This window comes from Zootermopsis nevadensis, unplaced genomic scaffold, assembly GCF_977971745.1.
Source record: "Zootermopsis nevadensis isolate Lab colony 2312 unplaced genomic scaffold, Znev_1.0 Znev_ptg000061l, whole genome shotgun sequence".
Classification (NCBI taxonomy): Eukaryota; Metazoa; Arthropoda; class Insecta; order Blattodea; family Termopsidae; genus Zootermopsis; species Zootermopsis nevadensis.
Window position 1 is genome coordinate 16915806 of NW_028259192.1, and position 15809 is coordinate 16931614.

General features: G+C 39.6%; 1 protein-coding gene across 1 annotated transcript in view; it reads right to left on the minus strand.

The window, feature by feature from the left end:
* LOC110836992 (lachesin) overlaps positions 1–15809 on the minus strand; it is a 170185-nt gene that overhangs the window by 23643 nt on the left and 130733 nt on the right. The gene's annotated exons all lie outside the window — the stretch shown is intronic.

Sequence of the window (15809 nt, forward strand, 5' to 3'; positions counted from 1 at the left end):
TGTCCTTATGGGGTAGGATGATGTTGACTGTTTCCCATAAGAGTGCAAATTGACGAAGAAAGGACTCTCAAAGGCCTTCCGAGGAATGGAACACCACCAGCCGTCTAATTGCAATTCCTTATCTTTAATGAGACGTTTCGCCTCATAAATAGACTACTGATAAATACCTTTAGCACCCGATTTGAAATCGTCTTTAATATATTTTGCTTATTCATCATAAATATGTATGAGGGAATAAGAAATCTTGAGGTGTTTGTGAACATCAGAGTTTATTCCCAAGTTGGCGAAGTAGTCCAAGCTGATTTATCGAGAGTCTCAAGTTGACGTATGAATTACAAACATTCGTTTAAATCTGAGTTGAGAACTTGGGCGTTAGTTTTAAAGACCCTTCATCTTCATGCATAATGTTAGAAGAAGAAGTTTAAAATTTGTGTTCAGCTCAAACATTCGTTTATAACACCAGTAAATTTGTTACGAAAATATGTAGACAGCAAATGATAAGGCAACAAAATTATTAAAACACGGCAAAATATTAAAATTCATCCTCAAGTATAGCTGCTGTTGTTATTTTGCATTACTGGAAAAAGGAGGGACAACTCGGCGTGATGTGAACGCATTCATTCGGGATTGCACTGTAAGTTTCAATATGCGCCCAGACAGTAGGATCAGAACGTTGCTTTTCGTTATACTCTCATATCGAATTTCATCATCATCATCTGAAAATGGATTCTGAAGTCAGACAGATGTGACAGACAGATACGATACGTCCTACTTTTTTTCTGACATTTGCGCGTTTGAATGTAGCAATACATGTATGTACCCCAGTGCATTCTGAATCTTGCCGAAAGACGTATAATAAACAAAGCAACAAAACATTTATTTCATATGCGTAATCATCAAACCATAAAAGTTTATAGCGGAAACTAATTGACGCGTTTGTTTTCAATTCATTTTTATTGTTTCATCTCCATCGATACTCGTGTTATTCTGCGAATTTAAAGCAATGCAGTATTGTTACAAATATGTTTTATAAACCGTTGATGATCGTCTCTCACCAGTCTTAATCGAGGATATGACTAAACTGAATTAAATCACTCAGATACACACATTTTATATGACGGATTTGATTCTAGTTAAGAGCCATTGCAGTCAAATTTAACACGAAACTGATAATCTTTTGTTATTTATTTTCCGATGCGCATACATACATCTGAATTAAATGGAGTCTTACATTCGACCCTTTCCAAATCTCGTCATCACCAAGGTCTTGCACACGAAAGCTTCTAATGTCTATTACTGTGGTCTGTTGCTCTCCGCTACCAGTGAACTCTTTGCAACACACTATGATAGGTCCTCTTCGGTTTCCCCATTTTCGCTCGGTCTGCGTTTTGCTTCTAGCAGGATTCCTCGTGAGGGCAGTTAAACTGTTCACGGCCTGCAGAAAGACAAAATGGAGTATAGTCGTTCCAAGCATCTGCTACCACGGACCCGATCTTGTTCCTCGTTATGGCTCTATTCTTCTGATGATGACACATCGAAAAGTGGGGTTATATTATTCCTGAGCGTTATAAGGAAACGCGCAGTGCGATTTACGATATCCATCTAGAGCCTGCTGTTGCTGAATGGTAGATACGATTTCATATTCTTAAATGTTACGTAGACTTATACGATTTTGTGAATATCAGATAAAGATTCTTGATAGTTAAGTGACTTAAGAGCTCGCTCTCATTCGCATGTTAGATTTAAGTGCCTATAAATAATTCATTTCGTGTCCTGAACACGAGTGTAACCAGTCTCAACATGAACATTATGTCTGCAGACTTACATGACTATTGTATAAAGTTTTCTTCTCTCTCGACGTCTTATTTGTGTTTATATTTTGTTTATACTGTTTTTATCGTACTGTTTAGGTTATGTTCTTTCATGTATACGTAATTTCTTCCGGAATCGTCTTCTCTGTTAGACCCTGTACGTAAACCTTGGACAGTGGGTACATAATTGCACGGTATTCGACTAAACTAAAAGATAGTAGTAATAAGCAATATGAGCCGGGATAGCTCAGTCAGTATAGTGACTAGCTACGGGCTGGACGACCGGGGTTCGATCCCCGATGGGGGCAGGATTTTTCCTCTAGCCTCTGCGTCCAGACCGGCTCTGGGGCCCACCCAGCCTCCTCTACAATGGGTACCGGGGTCCTTTCCCGGGGGTAAAGCCGGCCGGGGCGTGATGCTGACCACTCACCCCCATCTAGTGCCGAGGTCAAGAAAGAGAGGAGCTATACCTCCACTCACCCCAAACGCCTACATGGCGTATAGTGGGACAAACTTTACTTTTAGTAATAAGCAATAGCATTCCATTTCCTATTCAGTGTTCAACTTTGGTTTGGATTAGTCGACATGTTAAGTGTTGTGACATAATTAATTAATAATAATTAACAAAGGAGAATACATTTGTAAGACTTTAGGTTCTCACAGCGGTGAGTATGAAGATATCAGTATGACCTCTGAAACGTTGGTTAACATCGACCAGACTACACAGCGCAACAACCCAGAAAACAGAAATCTTCATACTCATCGCCCTGATGACGGAGGCAGTATGACCTCTGAATCGTTGGTTAACATCGACCAGACTACACAGCGCAACAACCCAGAAGACAGAAATCTTCATACTCACCTCCCTGATGATGGAGGCAGTATGACCTCAGAAACGTTGGTTAACATCGACCAGACTACACAGCGCAACAACCCAGAAGACAGAAATCTTCATACTCATCGCCCTGATGACGGAGGCAGTATGACCTCTGAATCGTTGGTTAACATCGACCAGACTACACAGCGCAACAACCCAGAAGACAGAAATCTTCATACTCATCGCCCTGATGACGGAGGCAGTATGACCTCTGAATCGTTGGTTAACATCGACCAGACTACACAGCGCAACAACCCAGAAGACAGAAATCTTCATACTCACCTCCCTGATGATGGAGGCAGTATGACCTCAGAAACGTTGGTTAACATCGACCAGACTACACAGCGCAACAACCCAGAAGACAGAAATCTTCATACTCATCGCCCTGATGACGGAGACAGTATGACCTCTGAATCGTTGGTTAACATCGACCAGACTACACAGCGCAACAACCCAGAAGACAGAAATCTTCATACTCATCGCCCTGATGACGGAGGCAGTATGACCTCTGAATCGTTGGTTAACATCGACCAGACTACACAGCGCAACAACCCAGAAGACAGAAATCTTCATACTCATCGCCCTGATGACGGAGGCAGTATGACCTCTGAATCGTTGGTTAACATCGACCAGACTACACAGCGCAACAACCCAAAAGACGGAAATCTTCCGAGAATACATTTCTTTGCCGATGCATCACAAAATGCGTGTTGAGAACGTGTGAAGCTAATTGAAAAATATAGGAAAGGAATATTGGTAACATTGTCCAATACTTTGACTTTTGTGTAATTTAACGACACGGTTTCAGCTGTAAACGTTGAGTTGCGTGGAAAGGTGAACAATAATTTTGAATGAATAAGGATTTGGATAGAATCTGTGGATGGGATATTTTGTGGCTGTTCAGATGTTTTTGCACGGTTAAATTTTGACACACATGACGAAAGCGACGGACGAAATGGAACTGAATATGGCACGAAAATGTCTGGTGAGTTGGTTATCCTTTTGTGTTTTCTTACGTATTTACGGTAAGACCTAATTGTGATCATTGATTTATACATTATGATTTTCATTCTAGATCTGTGCGCCATTTCCCTCTTCACTCATTTACTCTGTGCGTCCTTCCTTGTTATCACATTTTCGCCGTGCTCTCAATCATCCACATTACGCAGTATAGGTTCCTTTGTTTCTCCCTGGTGCATTTCAGTGTCGGTGTGTATGTTGCTGTATTGATTTTCGATACACAATGACATATGTTCGTTTACATCTCTTGCTGATATCAAATGGCACTGCGGCCCAGTGACTGTGAAGTAGGTTGTTATGTTTGTGCAAATAGCATTGTTAACCGGCGAGCAGAAGGAATAGACAGTCCGCGTTCAGACGCAACAGAATTCCTATGTTGCCAAAAATGGAATCATCCTGAGGGTGTCTTCTGGTATGTTGGATTCGTGTAGTCTCTCAGAAATTTACCTATGTTTCAGAGGTGTTTACTTCCTCCATCTTCATGGCGATTTCACTGATGATGGAGGCAGCAAGGACCTCTGAAACGTCGGTAAACTTATATCAGACTACAACAACAACCCAGAAGACAGACGTCTTCAGTAAAATTTCTGCTACTGCCGGAAATCGAAATCTGACAAGTAAATGAAGTTGCAGAATGACGATCTATAAAAGAGAGTGTGTGTTTCTGGAGCGCAAAAGTATTTTTCTGTACAAGAACGAGAAATGCCGATAAGGTTTATGTTGGATAGCCGGCTTTTGGACAGACCCATTAGAATAGGCGTGCCAGCCTCGCGGTCTTGCTGGCTGCATGCGGTTCTCTTTAACGTTTGTTTAATGCTGTCCTACTAAATTATAATGGACTCTTAAGTTTCAAATGCTTGTCAGATAGCTGATTGTATGATCCCTGCGAAAAGCTCAACGTATGTGCCGATTTTATTGAAATTTGACGGAAAATTTTTATGAAAAATTGTCTGTCATTTCATTTTTTTGTTGTTGTTGATCGGGCAGGTTTGAAGATCGCTTTACATACGAGCATAGATATTTTACTAGCTTTTCTCAGATTGCAGACACGACATTTAGCGTACCTTAGTTACTATGGTTACCTAGGGTATGATGACGCTGTCACGCAGCCAGCCACGCAAAGGTCATTGACTCTACATATAATTTGGTGTTACTGGTACAATTCGCAAAGATCAAGGGTCACATTCTGGCGAATGATCCAGAACTGTTTCGCCGGGTTATTATAATCAACATCTGTAGGTTTCACACACTCACCTCTGACGTCTCAGTAAGCATTACTCTTTTGATTTGTGCATGAAGTGTGTTTCATAAGCAACGCCGACTGTTTAACTGTATATTCAAGGAAAAGTGATTAATCATCGCCATAATTTGTATGTAGTAAGCAGGTTTTGGCTTGTCAATTCTAAAACCTATAAGGATAATTGATCTCTTCAACTTTCTTCGGGAATTGAGTCATTTGAGGTTGGAAACATCTGACCAACTTTTGGTGAACTGGAATAGGAGTTGCACGGACAGAATTGTTCCGTGTTATTCTAGTGACAGCTCTATTTGTAGGGACGTCAGTCACGTTATCTTTGAAGTACAACGAAGTGGATTATTTCCTACTGTGTTTTTGAACTCTGTCTTGCCTTATCTTTCGGGATTAAGGGTGAAGAAGAAATCATGGATGTGCAACAGAACGAAATCTCCTGCTCGACTAAATAATAATTATTGTTTAAATGTATTTGGCTGCGGTGTTATGTTAACTACTAATTTGTTTCTGACTTCGTCTGTTTTTTTGTGCCTTAACAGTCGCTAAATCCTAAAAGTGGATGTGTTTTTAAGGATAGGCCTTTCTTGGCCTTCCTCAGGTAATAAGGGGTCTGTGAGACCGCAGATCGGGAATAGCTTGGACTTGAAGACGAAGGAAGATCCATGCTTTAAACCGTAGTAATTTTTAAGGTTAAAAGATTTTTAAGACTATTTAAAAATCGGACGATGGATAAAGTCCAAAACAATGAATGTAGTGAGACAGTAATTGCTATCGTCTCGGAAAAGCTTGTGGAGTTCGCATTGCATTTTTTTTCCAATTATGCTACAAGATTAGTATTAGAATCCTTCGATTGGGCAGGCCTACGTACGTTCATACTAATTTTTATTTCGTTTTTGCGTGGCTCATTTACCTCTATGTTTATTTATTTGAGATACAAATATAAGACTGTAAAACTCATAAACAGCATATATTAATAGGTTACACTGTAATGAGAGAGACCTATAAACTATTTTTCCTTGTGTTTCGTTAAGTGGGCTTATAGTGTCTACATTACGTCGTATAATATTTAAGTTAAAATTGTAAAAATAAACTAATTAGACAGGCTACTTCTTGAAAAGCTGATAGTAGCTGCGTGTGCAGGCCGTGATGAGGTTACGATTATGTTTTGTAAAACGAAACACTGATATAAGGTGTAAACTTGGATTTTTTCTCTTGTAAGTTGGAGTTAAAATCGCTCGTTGGCTGACTCTAGAAGTGAAATAAATTTGATAAAAATCTGTTTCTTAGATTTGGAGTTGTTGGCCGAATTTCAAGGCTTTGGTTCAGTTCCAAAATTGTATCCGCTGTTGTCAGCACTGTAACGCAACGGAATTTTCGAATGACATGGATCCCGTAGGCACTCTTTGTCCCAAACGCAGCTCCGTACTTCGGCTCCAGGAATTTCTTCGCCAACAGAGGATCTAAATTGTCTTTTCTTATTGTGTGCGTACGATATCGGATTAATATTGAATTTCAATATAAGTATTTATCGATTGTTATTGGCTTTTCGGTGCTGAACAACATTTCTGTATTGGACACTCATGAAATCTAATTTGCCTTGTATTTGTCTACTTTTTTATATATTTTTTGGTATGTGACAGTCTTGCTGCAAGGCATGTGGATGTGCAGGACTGTAAGTTCGTAAGGGAAATGTCACAATTTTCCTTTAATGCGTTTCTTGTAATGTATACGAAGTGTCGTTATGTTACCGAATATTAGTGAAACATGCGAACTTGTTACGGGCTTAGTGCATTAGACTCGTCTATCTCCACACGTATAAAGCGTTGATTTCCCCAGTGTGCTTTTAAGTCTTTAAAGGAGAACTCAGGACTTAGTATCACAGCTCCTCAAGCCGAATTCTCATTACTTGGTTATAAATCGACTAGGATTGCATACAGGAAATGTATGAAATGTCTGTACACGCTTTGGGACATTCTCAGCTTTGGTAGATACAGCAGTCTGGGTGAATATGTGCGTTGCACGTCCGTTAGAAGTAACCGACAAGTGGACCAGAGGATTGGAGGGTTGGCAGGTAAGGAAACATACACTGTCCGTCTTTTTAACAATATTTTGTGGTATGCTGTCTGGGGTCCTATGTCGATAATGCCTTTAGTCTATGCAGCATTCGGTCATTATTCAGGTTGGACTGAGAATGTCGACGAACAACTCAGTTTACTGATCTCTGGGCTTTCGTAAAAACGCTGGACCTCCTAAATGGATCAGATACGGTAACTACTGCACCTCTATATCCGAGTTTTATACATTGAGTTGAATGAATAATTTCAGAGAAGTAAATGACTAAGTTACAGATGTAACTTATTTCTTATCCACACTCTGAAATCTTTACATTTATTTCTAACCGTAGCAACTTTATCAGCAGAAGAAACTTACGTTCCTTGACTGTAGAAGGCGATTATGTGCACGTGTAGAAATAAAATGCTGTCCTTTCAGTGCGTTTCTTTGTTCAGTTTGGAAGACGTGTATGTGTGTGTGTGTGTGCACGCGTGTGGGGGTGAACTGGTCCTTTGCTTGGTCGCTTTCCACCACAACTCCCACAGGAAATGATGGTTCTTTTCATCGCCACCCCGTCGATTCACCGCCGATGCTAGCCAAGACCAATAACATTCAAGTTCAGGTTACGAAGAACTGGTATAGCTGAATGGAGAACTACATGCCATCTAAAGTCTCTTTGATTTTTTCATATGGAATATTCCATTTAAAGCGAAACCCTATATACGTCAGTTTTCTGTTTGTTAGGGATAACTTACAAAACAGCGTTACAAAAGATGTTGAAAAATATAGCACCTTCTTGAAGACGAGCATCCATCCATTCTGGTGTGTTTCTGGGTCAGTGTTGTTTTTTTATTTTTTCATAGCTTCGTGGGTTACTCGAATGATCTTTTTCATTGAGACATCCCCACAGAAAGGGTAATGTCTGGAGAACGTGGTGGCCAAAGGTGGAGTTGGAAAGCCACTGTTAGCTTTCGCTGCATCGTCTTAAAATCAGCATTCCATTTCGTTTCCTTTCTACAAGGAAATGGATTTGGCCAGAAGATTCCGATGCTGTTCCGTGTTGACTACCCGCACCACACTCCAATCTTGAATTGTTTAGAGTTATATGGGAATTAACGTTCCTCGTGTTCTTACCTGCACAGCTTCTGTGAAACTAGCGTGCGCAGCGGCCTAGCAACCAGGATGACCTTGACGCGAGTGTCACGGAGTGTACTGGGATAGTCCATATCGTGGGGGTGGATCTGCTTCTGATTTCATTTTTGTACCTTCGTGTGTGTTTGTTTTTGGGTTGCATTTTAAGTGGTGCACTCTGTACAAGTTGTTGGTTGATTCAGATGTAAATGTATGGGCTGCCAACTTTCTTAGACGATCGTGTTTTTTTTTGAGAATATTTCTCTCAGGTTTTAGAGGAAACGTTTCCTACAAGTAAATTCCCACATTGTATTTTTTGTGAGCTCAATTTTCTTTTTAGAAATGTGTAATCTTATGTGTTGGAACAAAGTAGGGGTGGAATGACGATCCACGCTTATATCAACAGCAAAGAAGAACATTTTTCTTCGTTATTTAAACTTGTCACTTCTATTTGACCTATGGGAACGTGTTCCTTTCTGACGTAGCGACTAATTATGTCAGGAACTTAATTTAAAGAAAGAGTGATTTATTACTGGCGTATATAAAACTTCAAGTTCATAATACTACAGTAAGATATTTTCCGAAACTGTTTTTGCCGTTGTTATAAGTAACGGTTGGTATGTACAGTATAAATACAAGAATGGTAAGACAAATCTCAATACAGTAAGGTTAAACACAATTTTAACTGCATTCGTTAGGTCTGCTGTGTTGAGTTGAGTATTGATATTAATGTGGACTGCAAAGGATACGTAAACAAGCGGTTGTGACTGATTTTAATGTGACATCTTTCTAGAATAACTGAGACAAATTAAAATCTGAGGTAGGATATCTGGTCACCGAACCGAGATACGAGCCCCAGACCTTCATAATACGAAATGCATAGAAATTAAATATTTACGCGAGATGTCGGTTTGAAGAACGAGGCTGAATTCGACAGTTATGGAGTACAAGAACGCAGAAGGGCAGAGTGCGAAGAAGTTAGCTAGTATTTGAAGCGACCGGGACGGAAGAAGGTTGCCGGTCTGGCTTAGTTTCGGCTAGGTAATGATTAATTAACTCCGGGGAGTAGAGACGTTCTTCAGAAGGTAATAGTTACTCCGATGCTGTCAAGAAATTCCCCGCAGTTTAGGGAATCCCCAGTGTTTTCATTGCCGTGTTCACAACAGATGGGTTGTTACAGAGGCGTTTTACAGAAGGGACATTGGGAGAAGAACGAATATTCAATCCGTCCGAACCCTGAGATCGTATTTTTTAATTTTAATTTTAATCAGACTTAGATGCAAACTGAGTACGTTTTGAACAAACTTCTAGAGTATTACCGCAACACCAAGCTGCTTATTGACCATCGCGGTCGAATGGTCATCGCTCCAATTTTCTGACCGGGTGCCGGATTTCCTGACAGAGGTTTTCCTCAGACCCTTCAGGCAGATGTTGGGACAGTATCTCAAATTAGGTTACCATTGTCTTTTTCCACGCCTTTCTGTATTTATGCGTTGTCGGACGCTGTATAGTCTGAGCTACCGAAAACATCTTTAAAAGAACCAAAAACTATTCGAACCGTGGCGTTCAGAAGTTGTCATTCCTGGACACACTATATCAGGATGTCAAACATATTTTGAGCCAAGTTGTGTTTTTGCAAATATGATGATATAATGTTTTGATCAACCAGTTGATTTATACGGTTTCTACTAATGCGTTAGTAACACGGCTATTCAGAAATAGCCGTGTTACGATCTAATTCACTGACCGTAGATCCGGTATGACAATATTTATTTATAGAATATATATATATATATATATATATAAATATATAACTTACATGCTGTCAGTTGTTTTTCATATATTATGAGTGTGTACATATCAGCAACTTCAATAGGCCTTTGTACTGGGGGTACGTTTCGTGTTGTAAATAGCGAGGCTCACCACTGCATACAATCTTTAAGGTTAGGTTACGTAACAAATTTTCATGGAGTTTCTTTCTTCTGATACACTGAAACAAAGCGTTATATGCGTGCAGAAGCCACGCATGTTAGTTAAGAACACGTCATCATTTGGTTTAGCTTTAGGACAGGAGACTTCGGTATGCTAATTTAATTTTAGTGTAAATCTCAGTAACAAATTCACGATGAAATTAAGAGTCAATCGAATAAAATTTTTCTTGGGTATTATCCATCGTCTAGTAAATATAAAACGTAAAACGACGTTTCGGAGATGGGACTCTATCCCCGATTCAGATTCAGAGTCCCATCTCCGAAACGTCGTTTTACGTTTTATATTTACTAGACGATGGATAATACCCAAGAAAAATTTTATTCGATTGACTCTTCACCATCGTCAAGAAGTTTTAGATTTGATATGAAATTAAGAGTAGAATAAGTTTTAAAATTTGTCACCATTCATGTCAGATGTTTTTATCACTCCTTGTCATCTCCATGCAGCCACCATATTGTTGTTCATGTTCTACAATAAGAGGTGTATAGTTTTTTTAAATGTATGTTATCACACATAATTTTAGGGTCGTATTTTGTGGGGGTATTGTTCCCACCACACGAATTCATGCGTCAGCCATTTTGTTAATACCGATTCTGGGAAATTATTCAGTAACGGGTTCGGGTGATATCCATTATCATAATGCCCTTATCAAATTTCTTTAAAATTGGTCCAGCTGTTTTCGAGTAACAGACTGACAGACACTATCGTCCCCATATACTTCGGTTTGTGCACATTACACAAAGGTCGCATAATAGTAGTGATAGGAGTGAAATAATATTCTGTGCTTTAAACAATTAATGGGAAATTTCGTTTGACCAACTTCAGTCTATTATAACGAAATAACAATGCCCCTTTCAGACTTACACCGTGAAGCTAATAGCAGCCCTATTACGTGAATGAAGCTGTGGCTTTTATTGAAGGTATTGGGGTCAATTCAACGTGGCGTAATTTGTAGGGGCTGTTATAGAGCTATTCAGCCGTTTATAGGACAATATAATACCTCTTATAATTGATCCTTCCACTGGTTTCTATAACAATTCACACACAACACCCTCCTGTCTTGTTTACTCTTGTGAGACATAGTCATGTTTCCAATCTACTTACTAACGTGATATGCTCGTTTATCAGTAATTTTCATCCTAAAGAAGGCAAGTGATGTGTAGTAAGCACCAACAGAACATTTTCTCGCCAAGCGAGGCATTTGGTCTGAGGTATCCGCAGGTTTAAATTTTAGTATACGCTGGAAATATCAGTTTATTCCTCATAAAGAGACGCATTTGATGGATATAATGCCGAAATGTTGGTCTTCTCCGTCTCGAATCTTGAATCGCAGATCTCATCTCCATTACCACTTTCCTGACAATTTTTATAAAATTGTATGTATTATATTAATTTATTATTATTTTATATGTTGTTTTAAACCTGTTATTGCGTAGTTCAATACTAACGAAATAACAGGCCGCGTAATTGTAGTTAGGTTACAAAATAACATAAAGTTTTATTCAGTGCGGATATAATTGCTGCAGGATGAGAGAAACGAATTGTTACAAATAAAAGATGTATATATTGTAATGTGTGTTTACATATAATTGAATGTTTTCAACAATCGATGGTTTATTAATATGGAAATATCAGACATTATATATCATACGTAATAGGCCCCCTTAAATTCTCCCAACTAATAATACGGACGTCCTATACAACATCCCATTGTTGTTTAAATGGCTTGTGAATGTTTATGCATTTGTGAGGATCCATTGCATTATAGTCGCTGTGCAAAGAGTCAGCACTTTAACCACTAGCGAATCACACATTCGCTTCATAATACAAAACGTGTTAATTGTTTAGTGTGGGCTGTAAGCCTTTTGCAATGAAATGCTTTTAGCTGGTACATGGAAGTGTTATACACAATTAATAGAATCAAATCTTTGTTCAGGAAGTTTCTACTCCTAATATACTTCACGTACATTGTAATTTATAGGTCTACGTGATTATGCAGTTTGGAATCGGAACAAGATACTCTTCATGTGATACCCGAGTTATTTTGTTAGTCTCAGCATTTCTCCATTATAATTTAACACACGAGCTACAGTCTTAACTACAGACTACAGCTAGAATGTTACAGCTATGATTAAAAGACTTGACTGCAGGCAATAAATCAGTCACATCAAATCTAAAACTTCTTGACGATGGTGAAGAGTCAATTGAATAAAAATTTTCTTGGATATTATCCATCGTCTAGTAAATATAAAACGTAAAACGACGTTTCGGAGATAGGGATTAGCTCTATCTAGTGGGCCCAACTGTGTAGGAGCCTGAAGACTGAGATAGAGTCCCATCTCCGAAACGTCGTTTTACGTTTTATATTTACTAGACGATGGATAATATCCAAGAAAATTTTTATTCAAGAAATCAGTCAGTTCTTACATTTTTCTTAGATGCTCCCGAGCATTCATTTTTGTCTTATATCCAAAACTGACGTACCAACTGCGATGTGCCTTGAGTCTTTTAGTTGTGTAATTGGTACAGAAGTGTTCACACAGTTTTTCCTTACATCATCCTATCCTGGGCCTTGAAGTTCCAGTGCAGTTAACATATGCACTGATGGCTCCACCTGCCTCGTGAGGATGCACCATACCATCTGTGGCGACAAGGGACACGAGAAACAGCTATTGTCACAGACAGTTGGTTGGCCCTACTGCTTCCCGGTTTCAGATCATCATTTCTGGTTTTCATGGTTAGGACAATGAAACAACTAAAGACTTTAAGCACACTTTGGAACTATGACTGTAAACGAAAAATAAAATACAAGGGACAAAATATCGTGCTATCATTTGTAAAAATTCTGTCAAAACTATTCGATCCTTTAATTTTCTTTCCAGCAGCAGCACAATTACACAAAATATTTTGTCTTCGTTTTCGATACAGTGGTAGGTAGAATCAGTATTGAAAATGGATTGTTTCTTACTCCTGTTCTATCACAAAAGGTTATATTTCTTCTAATGCCTGGGCGCAAACTTTCAGAACACAATGCCTATTCTACCACAGCGCCACGCCCCCCAACCAGTGTCCAATTCGACCTGTGTTGCAAGCCAGATGGCGATTGGAGTGGGTATCTCTCACTCATTATGCTCCGTATTACATATTACACGATTGCCTCGTATCACGCGCCAGGAAAGGGCTCTATCAATTGATGTTATCCAACAAACAAAGCACCCTGATACACAGCCATGCAACATGGCGCTAAAGACACAATCGGTGAGGAAATGTGTTCAAAAGGCCGGGGAAATGGGGAGACAGTTGAGTACCTAGTCGCGTGATAGCGAATGAATTAAAGTGGAAAGGAGAAGTAATACAACAAATGCGTTACTAGAAGTTACATATTTTATAACTTGCATTGATGGATGTCTACCGGGAAGGCCATGAGGCTATTAGTTTGGTGGGAAAACCAGGGTTGTAGTTGGGGAGAGAGGGAGTGATGGTTCCCCGGCTGTTCATCAAAGTGGCATGTTGACATAGTGTCAACAACCTTCCTGCAAAACGTGAACATGCCAGCCTCATGTTTGTACACAGAGCTTATCTTGCCCTGGTTCAGAAGATCTAGCAGTTAATCTCCTCCGATTATCATTGTCTTTCTGGCTGTCGCGTTATCTATAATTATTACAGGGAAATGTGTTAAAGTTGAAAGAGTATACCTATCCCAGCTATTACAGCCACTTTCAATGCTTTATTGGTTACAACGCAGATGGTCTGCGAGGACCACGTTTTAATGTGTAACTTCGGCTAACGAGAATAAGCCGCGTCGAATATTGAAAACTATCCAACGTTTCGGCAAGCAGTGCAGTTTCCATCTTCAGGGTAAGTGTGTAGTTGTTTCATAATCTCCTTTCCGAAATCACGTGCTCCTCTCTCATTGGCAAACCGATTATCCGCTCCACCAGTCAGCTCCATCATGTACTACCTGCCACCTACTGCCTGTCCTTCATAAGGATTCCAAAACAGCTCAGCCACTAAACATTCATCGTAAAGAGGGCAACTGCTGTGTTTGCATTGGACTTTAGCCTCGAAAATAAAAGGACAATAATTAATAATCATATACGTTAATGGTTTTTAATTAGTTCACATCGTGTGATCATTGCACGTTGCAAAACTTCGGAAGAGAGCAAACATGTTATGTCGTGTGATTTCTCACATTGTAGACAGGATCATGTGTATCTGCGTTTTAATTAGCTTTAATTATAAGTTTCTTCCTTCGGGTGTTCTACCATCAAGTTTTGATTGTAGGCTAAGCCAACTTCGGAAAGCGTTTTCCACGACTGCGGGCATTGGGTAAGCCGGCTAACGTGACCTGAAAATAATAAGCAAGTGGATGCGACCCGGCCTTTTAAAGGCCCCGACGACATGTTGATACTTCCTAAAACACGAAAATCCTTTACGGAATTGTACTTAAATGAAGATTTCTGTCTTCTGCGTTGTTGCGCTGTGTAGTCTGGTCGATGTTAACCAACGTTTCAGAGGTCATACTGCCTCCATCATCAGGGCGATGAGTATGAAGATTTCTGTCTTCTGGGTTGTTGCGCTGTGTAGTCTGGTCGATGTTAACCAACGTTTCAGAGGTCATACTGCCTCCGTCATCAGGGCGATGAGTATGAAGATTTCTGTCTTCTGGGTTGTTGCGCTGTGTAGTCTGGTCGATGTTAACCAACGTTTCAGAGATCATACTGTCTCCATCATCAGGGCGATGAGTATGAAGATTTCTATCTTCTGGGTTGTTGCGCTGTGTAGTCTGGTCGATGTTTACCGACGTTTCAGAGGTCATACTGCCTCCGTCATCAGGGCGATGAGTATGAAGATTTCTGTCTTCTGGGTTGTTGCGCTGTGTAGTCTGGTCGATGTCAACCAACGTTTCAGAGGTCATACTGCCTCCGTCATCAGGGCGATGAGTATGAAGATTTCTGTCTTCTGGGTTGTTGCACTGTGTAGTCTGGTCGATGACGGAGGCAGTATGGCCTCTGAAACGTTGGTTAACATCGACCAGACTACACAGCGCAACAACCGAGAAAACAGAAATATTCATACTCACCGCTGTGAAAACCTCAAATCTTACATAGTTAAATGAGTTAATACACACCTAGTGATAAAGTAAATGATGGCAAAAAGAAATAGAACTTATTGTTTAAAAATGTAGCTACTCAAAAATTAGTATTCTGTATTATCCCGGCCTATTGTCTCGGCTCAGTTGAGGCCCTACGCAGTAAGAATTTATAGTTTTTCCCTAAATGTTTTCACAGAAAGCGATCCGCGATCTTGGCACGACATTACCATAATTTCATGATGGAAATAAATGTATCGCTTTTCATGTACATAGTTCAGCAGATCCTTATTATTCCGAAGATGATGGTGTAGCTAGACCTTCTGTAAATGGTAAGCTTCTGCTAGACTATAAGGCGTGAAGTCCCTGAAGACAGCCATCGTTAACATATACTGGGTTTGAGACAGTACGATAAGCAGCTTTTTTCTTCGTAGATAGCTCTATGTTGTTTGCATGACGTCATTCAAAGTGGAATTTGTGGTCTTGGATGGAAAGTGAACTTCTTGTACCCTTTATAAAATAATACTTATACCTTATGTCACCGATTTCACATTATATAACCGAAATATGAAACCAGTTTAA